General features: G+C 46.6%; 1 protein-coding gene across 1 annotated transcript in view; it reads right to left on the reverse strand.

Moving 5' to 3' along the window:
* The window catches only part of EYA2 (EYA transcriptional coactivator and phosphatase 2), a 235240-nt gene that overhangs the window by 96570 nt on the left and 119035 nt on the right, over window positions 1–19635 (reverse strand). The window lies entirely within an intron of this gene.

Consider the following 19635-nt stretch of genomic DNA (forward strand, 5'->3'; position numbering starts at 1 on the left):
ATTGTGGTAAATGTACACAACGACACTGGCCATTTTAACCATTTTGTTTTTACTTTTTAAAATTGACGTATAGCTAATTTAAAATGTTGTGTTAGTTTCGGACATACAGCAAAGTGATTCAGTTCCAATTTCTCCACATCCTCACCAATACTTATTTTCTGATTTTTAAAAAAATTGCAGCCATTCTAGAGGGTGTAAGGTAGCAATGATTATGCTTTGAATTAAATGAATGAATAAAACGACTTCTCCTTTTTGAACTTCAGTTGTCCCACCTGTAAAATGGGAATGAAAACGATACTACTACTACCAGAAAATGCTACTTAGTCAATGAATGAGTAAATGCATGAATGAGTGTGGTGTCATTTCCTGGTCTATCCTGACCAGGTAAGCTGGTGGTCAGGGGAGACCTCCGAGATGACATTTGAGCTGAGTCATGAATGGTAAGGGGAAACCAGTGATGGAAATGCCTTGAGGGAAGAGATGTCATGAACACTGAGGGTGAGACTCTCCGGTAGGGATTAGCTTGACAGGTTACAGAGAAAGAAAAAGGGGTCAATGGAGCGGGAGCCCAGAGAAAGAAGACGGGGGTTACCACCATAACAGCAGTGAACTCGTGTGTGTCAGGGCTCCTCATGGGGGAAGTGAGCAGAGGAAAATTAAGTCTCGTGCTCAAGGCAGCCTGGATAGTGAGTGACAGCCTCGGGCGCTGGAATCCAGGCAGTCTGGCTCAAGTCTCCTTTTTCAACGTGGCTCTATACTGCCAGGGTTTCCCTGGTGGCTCAGACAGTAAAGAATCGGCCTGCAATGCAAGAGACCTAGGTTTGATCCCTGGGTCAGGAAGATCCCCTGGAGAAGGAATGGCAACCCACTCCAGCATTCTTGCCTGGAGAATTCCATGGACAGAGGAGCCAGGCGGGCTACAGTCCATGGGGTCACAAAGAGTCAGACACGACTGAGCGACTGAGCACGCACACTGTACTGCCAAGCTGCTTCTGTTTAGAACTGTTTTTGGGGCTTACTTTATAAAATCCCTCCACTGTAAATGTTGGTTCAATGATTTTTAAAGTAAATTGCTTCACTGTACAGCTATCACCACGAGGAAGTTTTAGAACATTTCCATTGCCTTCAAAGAACCCTCATGCCTGTTTGCAGTCAACCTCTTCTCCCATCCTCAGCCTCAGGCAGCTCTTATTGATTATAGCCATTCTAGTAGATGTGTCCCTGGAGTAGGAAACGGCAACCCACTCCAGTATTCTCGCCTGGAAAACGCCATGGCCAGAGGAGTCTGGTGGGCTTCAGTCCATGGGGTTGCAAAGAGTCAGAAATGATTGAGTAGCTGAGCAGTGGATGTGTAGTGGTCTCTCATTTTGGCTTTAAGTAGCATTTCTCCAATGACTAATCAAGTTGGGCACCTTTTTATGTACTTATTAGTCATTCAGGTATCTTCTTGGATGAAGATTCATTCAAATTTTTTTCCCACTAAAAAAAAGTTAGGGTGTCCTCTTAACACTGATTTGTAAGAGTCCTTTATATACTCTGGACACAGGTTCTTTATCAGACATCAGATCAGATCAGATCAGTCGCTCAGTCATGTCCAACTCTTTGCGACCCCATGAATCACAGCACGCCAGGCCTCCCTGTCCATCACCAACTCCCAGAGTTCACTGAGACTCACGTCCATCGAGTCAGTGATGTCATCCAGCCATCTCATCCTCTGTTGTCCCCTTCTCCTCCCGCCCCCAATCCCTCCCAGCATCAGGGTCTTTTCCAATGAATCAACTCTTCGCATGAGGTGGCCAAAGTACTGGAGTTTCAGCTTTAGCATCATTCCTTCCAAAGAAATCCCAGGGCTGATTTCCTTCAGAATGGACTGGTTGGATCTCCTTGCAGTCCAAGGGACTCTCAAGAGTCTTCTCCAACACCACAGTTCAAAAGCATCAATTCTTCGGCGCTCAGCCTTCTTCACAGTCCAACTCTCACATCCATACATGACCACAGGAAAAACCATAGCCTTGACTAGACGAACCTTTGATGGCAAAGTAATGTCTCTGCTTTTGAATATGCTATCTAGGTTGGTCATAACTTTCCTTCCAAGGAGTAAGCGTCTTTTAATTTCATGGCTGCAGTCACCATCTGTAGTGATTTTGGAGCCCAGAAAAATAAAGTCTGACACTGTTTCCACTGTTTCCCCATCTATTTCCCATGAAGTGGTGGGACCGGATGCCATGATATGATTTGCAAATATTATCCCCCAGTCCTGTCTCTTAATTTTTCTAATGGTGTCACTTGAAAAGCAAAGCAAACGTTTTAAAGTTACTAATATTTTTTATAAATCTTGCTTTTGCTGCCTAACTCAAGGTCATAAAGACTCTTTCTAATATTTTCGTTTAGAAATTTTAGAGTTGAAGGCCTGACATTTAGGTCTATGAGCTAATGTGAGTGAGTTTTTGTGTACTGTGTGAGATAATGGCCTAAATTAATCTTTTTGCACATGGCTACCCAGTTGTTCCAACCCAAGTATAAAAAGTCTATCCTTTTCCTCATTAAATTACTTGGCACCTTTGTCAAAAATTGACAACGTGAGAGTTTATTTATGGGCTCTCTATTCTCTTCCACTGACCTATCCGTTCTGCACCAATTCTATCCAGTCTTGATTACTGTAGCTTTATATGAAGTTTTGAAACCAGCTAGCGTAAGTTCTCCAACTTGGTTTTTCTTTTCCAAGATTGTTTCGCCTTCTCAATATAACCTTGGCCTTTACATATCAATTTTAGAATAAGCTTGACAATTTCTATTGGCAAGAACAAAGCGGCACGACATTATTCAAGAGTATCAACTCAGAAATCTATATCCAGAGGAAACATTCTTCAGAAATGGGGGAAATCAACACATTTTCAAAATGAGGGAGAACCAAGAGAACTTGTCACAATAGATCTCCCCTGAAATAAGGGCTATAGAAAGTTCTTAAAAGAGACAAGAAATTTTAAAAACTGGGGTGGAGGGGTGGAGGAGAAAAGGAATCCTGAAACTTCAGGCAGGACGAAAGAAAAAGAGTAAAAATATGGGTAAGTAAAATCTCTTTTCCAAGAGGTTATAACACTAACTCAATATACAATTAGATTCATAACAGTTTGCTATTGAACTTGTTTTATAACGATATAAAACACTGAAATGGTTCCAAAGTCAGATCGACAAAATAAACTAACCATATCCTTATCCAGGGCTTTCCCAGGTGGCTCAGTGGTAAAGAATCCTCCTGCCAATGCAGGAGATGTGAGTTTGATCCCTGGTTCGGAAAGATCCCCTGGAGTAGTAGGAAATGATAACCCACCCCAGTATTATTGCCTGGGAAATCCCATGGACAGAGGGCCTGGTGGGGTACAGTCCATGTGGTCACAGAAGAGTTGGACAGGACTTCGCAACTGAACAGCACCACTCTTACCCAGAGGTGAGGGGACTGTGTCCCAAGCACTGGTAAGGCGGGGGAGAAGTAAAGTGCCAGAAAGTGATTTCACTAGGAGCTGGGGGGCGCACAGGGAAGGGTTCTGAAATGCCAACTGGGAGGTGTGGAGTCAGGGAGGGCTTCCTGGAGGAAATGACAGCTAAACTAGTCTCTGAAGGATGAGTAGGAGTGGGCTGCATGAAGAGAGCACGAACCAGGAATACCAGCACACGTGGGCATCTGCTTCAGATCTTCATTCCACGGAGGCTTATCTGAGACCCAGAAACCAGAGAATGTGTCCACACTAATACGGCATGATATGCTGGAATCCCATTCTCTCCTCCACGGCCTGTCAGGACACATCTGGCAGAAAGTCTAGGCCAGTCTATTTCATTCAAGGTCATTTTGGGGCTCCTGGTTACCATGGCAACCCCTCCCTGCTAAATCACAGAAACATGCCTGCCTTGGGAAGTCACTTCTGGATGCGGTGCTTTCTCTACTGATTTCTCTTTTCTTTAGTGGCAACCTTCTGAATGATGAATTGGGCGGGTTTAGAAATAAACCAGCCCACAATCTCATCCCTTGGTATTCTTTCTCCCAAACGGCTTCTTGTTTGTTTACATTTTATGACCCAGGGGCATGAGAAGAATGGGCAGCTGAACAAACTGCAGCATGCCGAGGGCAGTCCCCGAGTCCCCGCAGTGAGAGAGCCCTCCCATGCCAGAGAGGACGCAGGAGGAAGGGGGCACACAACCCCAAAGGCCTCATGCCACATATGCGGTCTGCAAATGGACCCACCTGGAGCTGGAATGTTAAACACTGACCTCTCGCCTCCATTTGGCTGGTGGAAGGCCTGGGGAGGGCAAGGACGAGAAGAGGAAAAACATCTCTTAAGGGGATGCTGGTGGCGGATCCTGCTTTGCGGTCCCCTCCACTATCCCTTCATTTCTTCTCTCATATTAAGAGAATCTCTGCTTTCAAGCTGAGCGCGTGGCCAATTAGAGTAAGCACTGCATGGCCCAGCTTCCCCTGTGACTGGTGTGGTCATGTGATGAGCTCCAGGGAAGGGAAGAGGGGTAAGTTACTGTGTGCAACTTCCTAGTTGTGCCCTCAAAGGGCAGAGGCGGGTTCTTCCTTGCCTGGAATGGAGCTATGTTGGATCACAAAACTGAGGAACCAGACCTAGGAGCTTGGACCCCCGCCATATGCGCAGACCAGAACCGCCACATCAGTTTGGACTTTGAGGAGAGAAAGAAATGCCCTTCTTTCTTGCTGAAGACATTGCTATTCTGTGTGTCATATCGGAGAACTGCTTTATTTTTTTGACTGGTTGGTTTTCTTGGATTTTAAGTAAAAGTTGATTCTTACTGCCTGGCTCAGTAAAACAGTTTTTAAGTGAATGGTCATTCATTTATTGAATAATCATTTCCCAGTGATGTACCAAATACTACTGTGTCTACAACTTTTCTAGTATCATACAATGGGCAAGGGTTGACGCTGATGTTCAGAGAGGACAGACAGAAGACCACTGAGTGAATAGATACGCAAGGAGTTGAGATAACTCCAGACAGACCAAAACACAGTGATGTGTGAGCGCTGGCTTTTAAATGCTAACCCTTTGGGGAAGAAGATGCGGCAATTCATGGTGGGATCTGACAAGTCCTGAACTGGTCCACACCCTGCTCAAGGAGACGAGTCTCTGATCACGGGCATGGATTTGGGGGCACGATGGAGCTGCTGTGAAAGTTTCTCACTCCAGTTCCGCATGTGTTTGTTACTGCTGGTCAGCAGGCTCGTGGGCTGATCCCACTTGGCAGGCCAACTAAGAATGAGGTTGAAGTAGGTAAAACGGCTTAGTAAGAAACAGGAAGAAAGAAGGCTTTTCTCAAGTCGGGGATACAATTCTCCTGGCTAGAGAAGTGGGACAGAGCAAGAGGGAAGGGAAAAGAGTGAGAGGAGGTGAGTGAGGACGAGCAGGAGTCGCGGGGCGGAGGGATTCTGTTCTCTGCACCCGCATGTAGCTGCTGAGAAAGCAGTAAGACGCTCACATCATGGGGAACACATGTACACCCAGGGCTGATTCATGTCATTGTATGGCAAAAACCACTACAGTATTGTAAAGTAATTAGCTTCCAATTAAAATAAATAAATTAATTAAAAAAATAAATAAAAGAGCCTCAAGTCAGAAGTGGCCGTGTGTGCTGCGGCTAAGACAGGAAGCCCTCAAAACCTTACAGGGAGGAGAGGGAAGGAGCTGGTGCAGACAGTGATAAATGGTGACTGACATGCAGTTTCAGGGTCAGGGAATGATGAGGGTGGTGGGGATTGTGTCAAACTAGAATGTATCAGATCAGATCAGATCAGTCGCTCAGTCGTGTCTGACTCTTTGCAACCCCATGAATCGAAGCACGCCAGGCCTCCCTGTCCATCACCAACTCCCCGAATTCACTGAGACTCACGTCCATCGAGTTGGTGATGCCATCCAGCCATCTCATCCTCTGTCGTCCCCTTCTCCTCCTGCCCCCAATCCCTCCCAGCATCAGAGTCTTTTCCAATGAGTCAACTCTTCACATGAGGTGGCCAAAGTACTCGAGTTTCAGCTTTAGCAGTATAGTTTCTATCTAAGGGGGCAGCAGCTTGGAGCAGACACTATTTGGCTCCCCAGGAGAACTCCCAATTCCTTTCCCCCCAGCAGCTTCAAGATGGCCATGTAATCTAGCTCTGGTCAAGGGGGCTTCTGGGAGAGACTTTTGTTCCTCTGCTGGATCCTCCCTTGTATTATGTAAGGATGTAATGTCTGGAGTTACAGCAGCCATCTTGGGACATGAGGTCACAACCATAAAAACAAAAGGTCCACTGGCTGAGGCAGAAGGAGTAAAAAGATGAAAAGAACTTGGTCCTCGAAGATAAAAAATTGAGCTAACAAACAACCTCGGGGGTCCAGACTTCTGGCTAAATACCCAATAAATACCATTATGGTGTAAGCTGATGTTAATTGAGCTTTTTGTTCCTTGCAGACCAAAGCATTCTTAACTGATACAATACTACTCAGCTCCAGCTCACCTGTGTCACCTAGAAATGTGAGTCTAAAGTAGCCAGGGCATCTGATTTTTCCAAACAAGTCAGAAATCTGGATTTGTATAAAATGTTCCAATTTTAAAGTGTATGCAATAAATACAAAGTAGTCAGACAAAACAAACAAAAAACAAAAAAAATTAAAAACATGGTCACGTGGTGGATGTGGCCTATGGGTTTCCAGTTTGTGACCTGTGGTCTAGGAAGACAGAACAATAGAAGATTCCTGTGTCCACAATGTAGCATAGACACAGCAATGAAGAGCTCCAGACCCAAAAAGGCTACATGGGCCAAGAAATGAATGATTTGGCAGCAGCCTGGGCCCCAGTAAGGGAAGACAGGATGAGCCCCCAACCCCACAACACACTGGGTAAGATGCCAGAACTACAGCCAACATTCTGGAGAGTTTGGGAAAGCCCCAGACAAAACTTTCCCATCAGCTCAGGGAAATGGTGGCTCCAAAGAGAAATCACATTGAAATACTGAAAATAAAATCAGTTCTATTTTGTACCCCCTTGAGCGCACAGATTGAGATTTATACCTAGACAAGGGACTGAGGAATTAGTCATGTCCCTGGAACTGTACTTACACCAATGTCAGGGAACCTGCGCGGCTAGCATCTCACCGCCCCCTACCCCCGCCTTTGTCATCATGCAAAATGTTAAGTGCTGAGGAGTTGATTCACGTTCTTTGTACATTTTCCATTCCAGTGTGTCTGTGTGTATCCTTTGTTTCTGTGTTCTTACAAATAGTGCACTAGCGTTTTGTGGGCAAATATATAATTCCCTGGTAGCTCAGATGTAAAGAATATACCTGCAACGCAGGAGTCTCGGGTTCAATCCATGGGTCAGGAAGATCCCCTGCAGAAGGGAATGGCTACCCACTCCAGTATTCCTGCCTGGAGAATCCCATGGACAGAGGAGCCTGGCAGGCTACAGTCCCTGGGGTGTCCAAGAATCAGACACGACTGAGCAACTAACATCATCATTCATTTATATGTGATTCCGGTAAATTTTGTGCATTTCATTTCTTATGGCTTCTTAGCTTTTTTCATCCAGCATTAGGTTCTTTTTTTTCCATCAAGTACCTTTACTGGTATCTTTTAACATAGCTCATTAAAAATCTATGTTCCATATTTCTTGCATGAATCCCCTGAAAGTTCCAGACCTGGCAAAAATATTTTTAAGTACACAGCTGATTTCTACATTACATACTTAATATTTATACATTTGTTATTTGTTTTGCACATGTCTATGGTTTTACTACTTTCAAGACAAAAGTCACATATACAAATGCAGAAAAATCAAAACATAAAAGTCAGCCATTGTCTAGAACGAGGTACACGCATCTGTATCAGAAAGGAAAACTGAAGTTGAAACTAACCTGTGTTGCTTATAAGATGCCAGACAAAAAGCACAAGTTGGAAAGTGTATGACATCTTTTTGGAGTGGGATGCCTCTATGTCCATGTTTGCCTTTTATGGTATTAACCTCTTAGTTACCGGCACTGAGTGTCAGCATTAGGTTAAGACCCATCGATGCTACGGCGGGTATATCCCGCCTGCCGCCCCAGCAGCTGCCCAGCCCTCCCTGTGTGCTTTCCTCCTATCTCTTTTGTTCCCTCCTCCATCCGGGAGGGGATGTGGGATGGCTCCATCACCAACAGGCTGCTGTGAACATCGTTGGACCTCTCCCTCGTGGTCTGTGTGTGAATTTCCTTGGGGTGTACCTCCGCGAGCTGGGCTGCTAGGTCCCAAGGCCGAACAGACTGAGTTTCCCTAAAGACTGAGTGAGCGCTCTTGGCCCAGCTACTGGCAGTGCCGGTGGGTGCCCTGTCCTTGAGTCCCCCCCAGCGCTGGGCATAACCCCACTTGCTAATCTCTGCTCCAATCAGGACCAACGTGACTTCTCATTTATTGTCTTGAATTCGCATTTCTCTGATGACTGGCTGACTCTGCACATCCCTTCTTGGGCTTGTTGCCTTCTGGATTTCCTTTTTTTTTTTTTAAAGATTTTTTTGATGTGGACCCTTCTGAAATTTTTACTAAATTTGTTGCAATATTGTTTCCATTTCATGTTTTGGTTTTTTGGCTGCCAGGCATGTAGGCACTTAGCTCCCCAACCAGGGATGAAACCCATACACCCTGCTTTGGAAGGTGAAGTCTGAACCACCAGGCCATCAGGGAAGTCCCTGGATCCCTGCTTTTTAAGGAGATGGTACAGTTGTCAGTGAAAACCTCTCCTCCCTCTCAAGCTCGGCTTTAACTTAATCTAAGCCCTGACAAGCCTCAGTTACCAGCATTCGCTGTTGTACCACTGCTGGTAATGGTCTCCGTTTATTGAACACTTATTACCTTCCCCAGGGCTGGTCGTTTTATACGTATTATCTTGCGTCTCCACTACGCACCCGAGGAAGGAGGTTCTATCTGTAGGTGACAGGGCAGGGTTCAAGCCCAGGTCAGCCTGACTCCAGAGCTCCGGCCCCAGCCTGTGTGCAGCTCAGCCTTCCAAGCAGCTGCGGGAAGGCCACAGGTTCTTTAGGCCCCCCTGATTTCACTGTCACCTGCATGTCTGACCCGCCATCCCGAGCAAAGGAAATCTCACGGAGAGTCCCAATGCACAAGCACCCTCTCATCAATGTTACTTGCTCTGGAATCTATCTTACAATTTCCTTCCCTGTAACAAAGGAACTTACTCTACTGGGTCCACAATGACACTCAAAAACTAGATTCCCACTTGCTGCAACTAAAGATTGCACTTGCTGCAACTAACTAACTAAATATTTTAAAAGATGCTTTAAAAAAACCCCATCCCTCCACCCCCAACAGGTACTCATTCATTCATTAAGTCTGACTGCTGCCAGTACTAGAATAAAATTGATGGAAACATACCAGGACTGCAAGCGAGAAAACTCTGGATATGCAGTTGGGAGGGGTAATATACAAAGTCAACAGCATGTAATGTACCACAGAGAAAAACCTAGAGAGAGGTGAGCCTGTTATAGAAACCCAGCCACTCAAGCATCCCATCCATGGCCCAGGTTCAAATCACACAGCTCTTTTTCAGGGCGATTTTCTGCTTCTTTTCTTTACCCGGGATCCAGTGACCGCAAAGACCTGGTAAGCCCCGGCCCAGCCCTTTTCCTACTGTGTCCACTCATCCAGACATTCACTCATTTATTCAATAAATATTTGCTCAGTGCCTCCGATGTGCCAAGATTTCTATCTTGAGAGAGAGCTGGGTCCTGTCTTCTTGGATCTAAGAGCCTGGAAGGGGTGGATGACAACAGTGAGTTCAGATGTAACTGATGATTTTGCCCTGTGACTGTGCACAAGTCTCAGTTTTCCTAAGCCTCAGTTTTACCACCTGAACAGCGGAACCGAGCAGAGTTTACTTCTACGATTTATTATGAGGATTCTGTGAGATAAGGCTTACAGAGGCAGGGCCCAGCACAGAGTAAGTGTTCAGTAACTAGGGGCTGAGCTTATGACCCTCTCTGGGTTCATAATTACGGCTGGAGGTGTCAACAAGGAGAGTATTTCATTGATGTACCATTTAAAAATTTTTCATAGAAGTAAAAACATCCAGGAAGGTTGGAAAAAGAAAAAAAAAAAGAAAACAATTTGGATAGGGCCAAACACAGATCCCAAATGAAAACAGAGGATTCTGGGGTGGGCCCGGACTGAGCTCTCGGCTCTGAGACCCACTTGTGGTCCATAGACAGGAAGGGAGGCGCCCAGGTCTGTCTTGCTGATACCGAGTCATCGAGCCCATTTTGCCATCTTAAAACAAATCCAAACACACCCCTGGAGCTTGTCCTCTCGCATCTTTGCTCCACGTGGAGTCCAGCCCACATCTGCGTTTAATCAAATCAGTTGCTAAATGTCACAATGGCCTCATTCACAGGTAGCATAAAGCATATTTAACTGGTAATAAAACAATCCGCATTCCTGAGAATGCCTTTTCAGATCGGCTGCCCTGTCACTGCGTTTCTGCCACACGAGTCGGAATAAAGCTGGGGGAGAGGCGGGGGAGGTGGGGGCGCCAAGAGGGGCGAGGATACTGCCGGGGAGCCAGCGATCACAGGCAGGGCCACACGTGCTGCTGCGGGAAGACGTCCAAGGCGCTCGGTGAGAAAGGCAAGAGGCAGGATGGTGAGGCTGCCCTGAGCAAACACGCCAGACGGAACATGGAAGTCTGTTCCTTTCAGTTACGTAGAAAGATTGATAAACTGGGAGGGCGTTTTACAGGAGATGGTAGGTGTGCAGAAGCTCAACGGATGAGACAGAACCAGCCCAACCAGTGAAGGGCTGGTGAAAGGTCATTCCAGGTTGGGGGTATCAGCACAATGTAAAGGCCCTGAGATGGGAAGGACAAAAGGGAAGCCAGTGTGAGCTGAAATGGAAGAAGGGCTTAGGGGGCCGTATGCATGATGTGTGTTCTGAAAGGCTCTTCAGGCGCTGACCCAGGCCAGGCTTGGCCGGGGGCAGCTATGGCTAGGCACTGGCATTTATTTCTGATTGCAACAGGAAACCCCAGCAGGGCTTTCAAGCAGGGGAATGGCATGATCTGATACAACTCGGGAAAGGACTGACTGTGTGACTTCTCTGCTCAGTGTGGTAGAAAGACATCAGGGGGTGATAATGGATGCCAAGGCCAAACACGCTATTCTTCCTGCCAAGCAGCTCCTCGAGACAGACTCTTGAGAATGGGAACCTATAAAGACCAGAGATTCTTTTTTTTTAAATACTTATTTATGTATGTATGTATTTGGTCTTAGTCACAGCACATGGGATCTTTAGTTGCGGCATGTGGGATGTAGTTCCACCACCAGGGACTGAACCTGGGCCCCCGGCACTGGGAGCGCAGAAGTCTTAGCCACTGTACCACCAGGGTAGTCCCAAGATCAGAGAAATGTATGCTGATGTCAAGTGCCTAGGGAGGGCACTAAGGTTAGACAGGCCTTATACTGCCCTGGTGGAAATTTGACAAGAATGGAGTGTGTGAGTCAGCCTGGATCGATTACTGTATCACCTTCCCCCGAGCACAATGACTGCTTTAGGGATGTGCCTCTGAACCACGCAGGTCCAAACGACAGGGAATCTCAAGATATTAGATGGTAAACCAGCTGAGCTGCTGCAGCCACTTGGTGACCATGAGGGCCCTTGGCATTTACATGACTGCCCTCCTCCAAAAAGAGATAACATACCCATTTTTCACTGAGTAGATATGCAAAAAAGTCTGCTGAAAGATCAGATGAAATGATTGAATCATCATCTTTGATGCTCTCCCCGCCTCATAGATTTAAATGCCATCACCGATTTCTATGAATACGGCCTCTTAAATACCCTGCAAGTCTATCCATTTTTCTTCATCTCCGTCACCACCACCTCCACGCCTCTATCATCTCTTTGCCCGAGAATGCATAGTCTCTTCATGGATTTTCCTGCACCCACCCAGGTCCTGGTTCAATTCCTTATCCTCAAGGCCTACTCTGCTCCAGATCAGTACGGCCTCCCTGGGTTCCCGTTGTATTTACAACCCTTCACTATGTCCACAGGCCTGCTGTGACCTGCATCTTCCCTAACCTCATGGAGCTCCACCTTTCTACCCTGCTGTGGGATGAACTACGCCCCCTGAAAAGATCTATTCAAGTCCTAGCTCCAGGACCTATGAACATGACCTTATTTGGAAATAGGGTCTTTGAAGATATAATCAAGTTAAGATGAGGTCATTCTGGATTAGATGGGCCCTGATCCAATGATGGGCTTCCTAGGTGGTGCAGTGGTAAAGAACCTGCCTGCCAATGTAGGAGACGTGGGTTCGATCCCTGGATCAGGAAGATCTCCTGGAGAAGCAAATGGCAACCCGGTCCAGTACTCTTGCCCAGGAAATTCCATGGACAGAGAAGCCTGGTGGACTACAGTCCACGGAGCTGCAAAGCATCCAGTAGGGCTGAGAGACTGCGTACACAACACATGATCCAGTGACTCGTGTCCTCATGAGAAGAGAGGGCTCTGGACACAGGCAGGCAGAGGGAAGAAGGCCCTGCGAGGACAGAGGCAGAGACCGGAGTGCTGTGTTTCCAAGCCCAGGAAGGCCAAGGATGGCCGGTGACCACCAGAAGCTGGGGGTGGGGCAAGAGACAGATTCTCTCTCAGAACCTGCAGAAGGATCCAACCCTGCACACACCTTGATATTGGACTTCCGGCCTCCAGAATTGTAGGACTTGGTTACCGCAGTCCTAGCAAACCAGGACACCTCCGCTTGGCCTCTTTCCAGTTTCCTGGCCGTTTAGAACATCATTTTGAGACGTCTATGTTTGCCCCTCCCTCCACCTGGAATACCTGCTTATAGCCCAAATGTTAGTGTGCACGCGAATCATCCAGGGATCCTGTGAAAAAGTAGACTCTGTAGGTTCTGGGTGAGCCCTGAGGTTTCTAATCCTCTCCCAGGTGATGCTGGGGCTGCCAGGCCTGGAGGTCCTGCCCGGAGGTCCTGCCCCCTCTCCATGGGGCTGCCTCCTTCGTCAGCCCCAGCTTCGATGGGACATTCTGACCACGCCGGCTAAAGCAGTCCCCACCGCCCCAGCCACTCCAGCCACTCCTCACACACTACCCTGGTTTCGATTTTTTCTTTTGGTAGCACTTACAGCCTCTGAAATCATCTTTACATCTTTGGATACACGTGTATTGTTTATCTCATTCTCACTTGGATGTAGGCTCCCTGAGTGTGGGTACTTGGTCTTTTATTCACTGTTCTATGCTTGGTTTCTAGAAGAGTAGGTGGTACATGCTGGGCTCTCTGGAAATAATTTTTGGAAAAAAAAAAAAGAAGGTAGGCTTTGTTTTGGGCACCATTTTCAGCTCCTAGCACCATATGCGGCACATTACATTCAACAGCTATTTATTGAATGAATTAAAAAAGTGAAGGAATTGACTGGGATAACTAATTATTGAGCACATATTAATACTATGTACCAGGAACTACACTAAGTCCCTCATTTTAATTTTCCTAGTTTATCCCACCTCTGACAAGGAGAACAGAACAAAGGGGGCTAGGGATGATCTCTTTTCAATCATTCCACCCGTGTTTCCTGAGCACCCACTGTGTGCCAGCCTGTCCTAAGCACAAAGGACCCAGCAGTGAATAAGATAATGGAAAGAAACCGCTGCCTCCGTGGAGCTGACCTCCTAGTTGGGAGGGGCCGGAAGTGAATAAACATGTCAAATAACGTGTTAGATGGTGACAGGTGCTGGAGCCAGCCAAAGCGAGGACGGGACCTAGGGAACACTGGGATACAGGGTGGGTGGTCAGGGAAGGCTCTACATTTTAGTAAAGCCTCACAGAAGGTGAGAGAGCCACACCTACAGAGGTCACGCCACTTGCAATTTATAACTCAGAGATTATAAGTAGCAGGGCTAGGGATTGGAACCCAGGACTGCCCAACTCTGGGCTCTGCTGTTCTCCATCTCAACAACCGCCAACCTGCTGGAATTTCCACCCCCGACCCTGGAAGGTTCATTAACAGTTTCAGTGTATGACTGATTGAACCTAGTGAAAATTTCTTCCTTCCAGGGTGCCCCTAGCTGCTGGATCTGTTCCACGGGGTTCTGATGCCCTGACAGTACACAGCTGCCTGCAGAGCTGTTTTGATCATGCTCTGCGATGCCAGCCACAGGCCCCAAGGCCAGTCTGCCGTGGGGAAGCCCTGCAGAACGTGTTTTTATAATCTCCCGGCAGCCAGCGCTCAGCAACCAGGGGAAATTCTACTGGAGGGGCCAGGGGCTCGCCCTGGGGCAGACAGAGGCCAACATCTGGTTCGTGACAGGGTGGCCATCCAAAAACCAAAGAACAGCCTCTGGTCTAAAGTTTCTTGGCAGTAAAGACAACGTTCTCCAAATTGATACTTTTTCAAATAGAGAGGTCAAGTGCTCACCAAAATGACCGCCCACAGCCATCCTCGAATGCCTCATAAGCTCACAAATCCTACATCTGTCCGACTTGAGGGGGTGCAGAGAGCCTCGTAAAATGGTGCATCCCTCTCAGGTACCCTTTACGGGAGTATGGGGCTGGCTCTCCCTGAATGCGTTGCTCCTCTGCTTACAAAGCTGCTTCTTTCAAGTGTTTACCATTAGGACTAAGGTTGCTTCCGCAGACCTGTAAATTCCAAGTGGGTCCATCTAATGCACCCCAGGAAGATGTGGGAATACCTTACGTAAAGGCCACGGTTTCCCTTAAGATGTCTCCCACTTCTAGATCAAAGCCGACTGTCCTGGGTCCTAAGAGCCATAATTCACTCCCTGCCCTAAAACCTCACGTGGCTTTTAAAGATCTGATGATCCAAGCAGCTGCAGACCTTGGCTTTCATCTCTGCTGGATTTATTTCCCCTTCTCTGGTCAGCTCTTCCAATCTCTGTACCTTCAATGGTTTCCAAAGTCCCAGAACTTGGGTGTCGTCCTTCCCCACTCCTGCCATCACTCGTGGGTGTTTTTAAGTCTGTCTTAAAACTCAGAAGGGCATTCACACACACAAAGCCCATCCTACGTACTAGGTCAGTGTGCGGGCTGGATGAGGTCTACCGACGAGTCGCTCTGCGCATTTCCTGTTTATTTTGTATTTTCCCTTCTCTCTGCAGAAGGAAAGCATTTAAACCAAGGGGTTATAGGGCATGGACTCTGCTGATCAAGGTTAACATCACGGGTAATAAGACTGATATCATGTAGCCCTGATAAGAGGCAAGGAGGGCACAGCATCACATGTGTGGTCTCCTTGTCCCAAATGCACAACCTCAATCTAACCTTGAGAAAACATGAGACAAACCCAACTGAGGGACTTCCGACAAAAATGCTTGACGAGTATTCATCAAAGTGTCAAGGCCTTGAAAGGCTGAAGGTTTGTCAGAGATCGGGGACCAGGAGGGACCAAATAACTAAATGTGACGTGGGATACTGGAACAGAAAATGGAAATTTGTGGGAAAACTGGTAAATTTCGTGTTAGGTCTGTAGTGCCTCTGGAAGCACCGTGTCCCAGTTAATTTCCTGGTTTTGATCACTGTACTGCGGTTCCAGAAAACTCACACTGGGGGCAGCTGGGTGAAGGGTGCATAGGGACATTCTGTCCCATCTGTGCAACTCTCCTCCTAGAAGTCTTAACTCACTTTGAAATAAAAAGTTAAAAAAAGAAAAAGGACAAATTCTGATGGAGTTTGAATTGGATACTTACTGGCTAGGTGACCCAGTGCAAATTAAGTAACCCCTCTGTGCCTCAACTTCTCCATCTGTAAAATGGGTATTGAGATAGTAGCCACCTGACAAGGTTACTGTAAAAATTAAATGAATAAACACGTGTACTGTGTTGAGAATGGGATCTGGTTCTGAAATGCCGTAACCAATGTCATCTGCTGTTAGTATCATTAATCTCATCACTCTCATTTCTGCTATTTCTCTTTTGTTGGGAGAGAATGGGGTGAAACAAGTACAGCAATTCAGTGTTCTCTGTCAGCTTATCAACCTGGACATTTCATATTATCTGCCACGTAACTGTGGCATAAGGATTTAAAAACTCACACAGGACTTTCCTGGAGGTCCAGTAGTTAAGACTCCATGCTTCCTCCAATGCAGGGGTTCAACCCCTGGTTGGGGCATGGCCAAAAAATTAAAAAATAAAACTGACAGAAGTTACTAATTTCGTATAACCCAGATTTTGCCTTTTTTTTTTTTTTTTTTTTTTTTTAGCAAAAAAGGGACGGGAGCTCTGGAAAATTGGGCTTACTTTCTGCCATGGCGTCACACATTCCAAATGAGGAGCGTCTGCCGCTTTTAGATGAGAATGTGCTCTCCATGTGCCCACACTCCCCTCCCCTCCCTATTGCCTTCCCACCACTAAGGATAAATCCTACCATCCTTGACTTGATAACTTTTCTACAGTTAAAATTTTTTTTGTGTGTATCTGTGGTTGGCTGAGTAAACAACACCAAAGATACCAATGTCCTAACCCCCAGAACCTGTGAATATGTTACTTTAAATGGCAAAATGGACTTTTCTGATGTGATGTCGGATCTTAAGATGGACAGATTATTCTTAATTAGCCAAGCGAGCCCAATGTAATCACAAGGGTTTAATAAGAGGGAGGCAAGAAGGTCTAAGAGAGGAGATAAAACAATGGAAACCAATGTTGGAATGATGCAATTTGAAGATGGAGGAAGGGGCTGCAAGAAAGGAATGCGGGCAGCCTCTAGAAGCTAGAAAGGCCGACATAATGGATTTTCCCCTGGAGCCTCCAGAAGGAATGCAGCCCTGCTGACACCTTTGCTTTCAGAATTCTGACCTTGAAGACAAAAAGATAACGAATTAAAAAAAATATATTTTTGGCCATGTCACTCAGTATGCAGGCTCTTATTTCCCTGACCAAGGATCAAACCCACGCCTCCTGCATTGGAAGCACAGAGTCTTAACCACTGGACCGCCAGGGAAGTCCCAAGAGAACGACTGTGTTATTTTAAGACACTGCTGCTACTGCTGCTAAGTCACTTCAGTCGTGTCTGACTCTGTGCGACCCTGTAGACGGCAGCCCACCAGGCTCCCCTGTCCCTGGGATTCTCCAGACAAGAACACTGGAGTGGGTTGCCATTTCCTTCTCCAGTGCATGAAAGTGAAAAGTGAAAGTGAAGTCGCTCAGTCGTGTCCGACTCTTAGCGACCCCATGGACTGCAGTCTACCAGGCTCCTCCGCCCATGGGATTTTCCAGGCAAGAGTACTGGAGTGGGTGCCATCGCCTTCTCCATTTTAAGACACTAAATTTGGGCAATTTTTTGTAGCACCAATAGGACACTAATAGTACTCCTGTCTCCAACAAAAATAAGAGAGAAAAATGCGGCAGAGGCCAATTTCTCTTAGGCTCAGTCCACTTTACTCATTCGTGTGACCCGCCCTGTTCCTGTGGCCATTCGTGTTTGCTGCCCCTGGACCCAGGAGCCTTATTCATTCACTCATGCAAGCGTGCATGCACGTCTTGTAATTATTCACTGAAGACACAATGGAGAATAACACACAGACTCGGCCCTTAAGAATCTTACAGTCTAAGTGAATATTTGAGGGGATTAAACACAACATTTAAGCTTCAAAAAGCGAAAAATCGTATGAGAAATGTGCAAAAAAGAAAAAAAAACAAAGGACTTCCCTGTTGTTCCAGTGGGCTAAGGCTCTATGCTTTCAATGCAGGGGCCCTGGGTTTGATCCCTGGTCAGGGAACTAGATCCCACATGCCATAACTGAGAGTTTGCACACTGAAACGAAGACTGAAGATCTCAGGGGCTGCAACGAAGACTGCTCACAGCCAAAAAAAAAAAAGTATGAAAATACACAAAATTTTAGAAAATCGGACAAGTTGCCTCAATGTCATCTAAGTTCTGTCCTCACAATAACCCGGAGGAAACAGATATCATACCCATGGTGACCATCTCAAAAGGAAGGCAAGTGAAGCTCAGGGAAGTTAAGTAACAGATTGAAAGTTGCACAGCTGGTAAGTGGCTAGCTAGCTCAAATAGGAGCCTGTCTTTGTTCTATGTTTCCAAGAGGTGCTCAAATCTGTCAGAGCTTCCCCCAAGGAGCACACCAAACTGTTGAACTCTTGAACTCAAATCTTACTGGCCTGCGCTTAAGCAGTGGCACATGTTATGGTGATTAACCTGGCCCGGAGCTGGCCCTGGACTGGGCTGTTTGTGGCTGCAGCCACTTGGTGACACATTCAGAGCAGATGAAATGACTGGTCCAGAAAAAGCAGATCAGCACTAACTCCACACTTGGCTGGGAGGATTTGGCTCCTAGCCACTCGCAACACCAGCCTGCCGTCAAAGCTCCTACTCTGGATGTTTACACCAAGAGGGGGCTGAGGGCTTCCCTGGTGGCTCAGAGGCAAAGAATCTGCCTGCCAATGCAGGAGATGCCGGAGATGTGGGCTCCATCCCTGATCCAGGAGGATCCCACATGCTGGGGAACTACTAACCCCATGCACCACAGTTATTGAGCCTGTGTACTAGGGCCCAGGAACTGCAATTACTGAAGTCCGTGCTCCTTAAAGCCTGGGCTTTGCTACATGAAAAGCCATTGCAATGAGAAGCCCATGGACTGCAACTAGAGACTAGCCTCTGCTCCCTTATCTAGAGAAAGGCCATGCAGCAATGAAGACCTAGCCCAGCCAAAATAAATAAATTCTTAAAATAGAAAAAAAAAAAAAAAAAAGACGGTTGTGAATGCCAGTAGGCAGCTGGAGTCAACTGCTCTGTGCAGAGATAACTTGGTCACTGTCATCCTTGGGCATACCCACATATTTCTCCCCCGAATCAGCCACGGGTGTCAGAGCCCCATTGCTGTTCAGATGCTAAGTCATGTCCCACGCCAGGCTTCCCTGTCCTCCTCCCCACTAATTCCCAGAGTTTGCTTAAGTTCATGTTCACTGAGTCAGTGACACTGTCTAACAATCTCATCCTCTGTCACCCCCTTCTCCTTTTGTCTTCAATCTTTCCCAAGATCAGGGTCTTTTCCAATGAGTCAGCTCTTAGCATCAGTCCTTCCAATGAATATTCAGGACTGATTTCCTTTAGGATTGACTGGTTTGATCTCCTTGCAGTCCAACAGACTCTCAAGAGTTTCTCCAACACCACAGTTCAAAAGCATCAATTCTTCAGTGCTTAGCCTTCTTTATGGTCCAACTCTCACATCTGTACATGACTTTTGGAAAAACCACAGCTTTGACTATACAGACCTTTGTCAGCAAAGTGATATCTTTGCTTTTTAATATGCTGTCTAGGTTTGTCATAGCTTTTCTTCCAAGAAATAAGCATCCTCGAATTTCATGGCTGCAGTCACCATGTATAGCGATTTTGGAGGCCAAGAAAAGAAAATCTGTCACTATTTCTACTATCACTCAGAGCCTGATAACAGCCCCCAGATGTTTGTCCCTTCCTTCTCTCTCATAGAGACAAAGTTTGCAAGTCTGAGCTGGGGCCATGGCCACCCTGACATCTCCCAACATCCCTTGCAGCTAGGTTCGGCCAACTGCCTAGGAGTTGACCAATGTCACATGAGTGTATGTGCCATGTGCAACCCCGAGGTTG

This window comes from Bubalus bubalis, chromosome 14 (genome assembly GCF_019923935.1).
Source record: "Bubalus bubalis isolate 160015118507 breed Murrah chromosome 14, NDDB_SH_1, whole genome shotgun sequence".
Taxonomy (NCBI): Eukaryota; Metazoa; Chordata; class Mammalia; order Artiodactyla; family Bovidae; genus Bubalus; species Bubalus bubalis.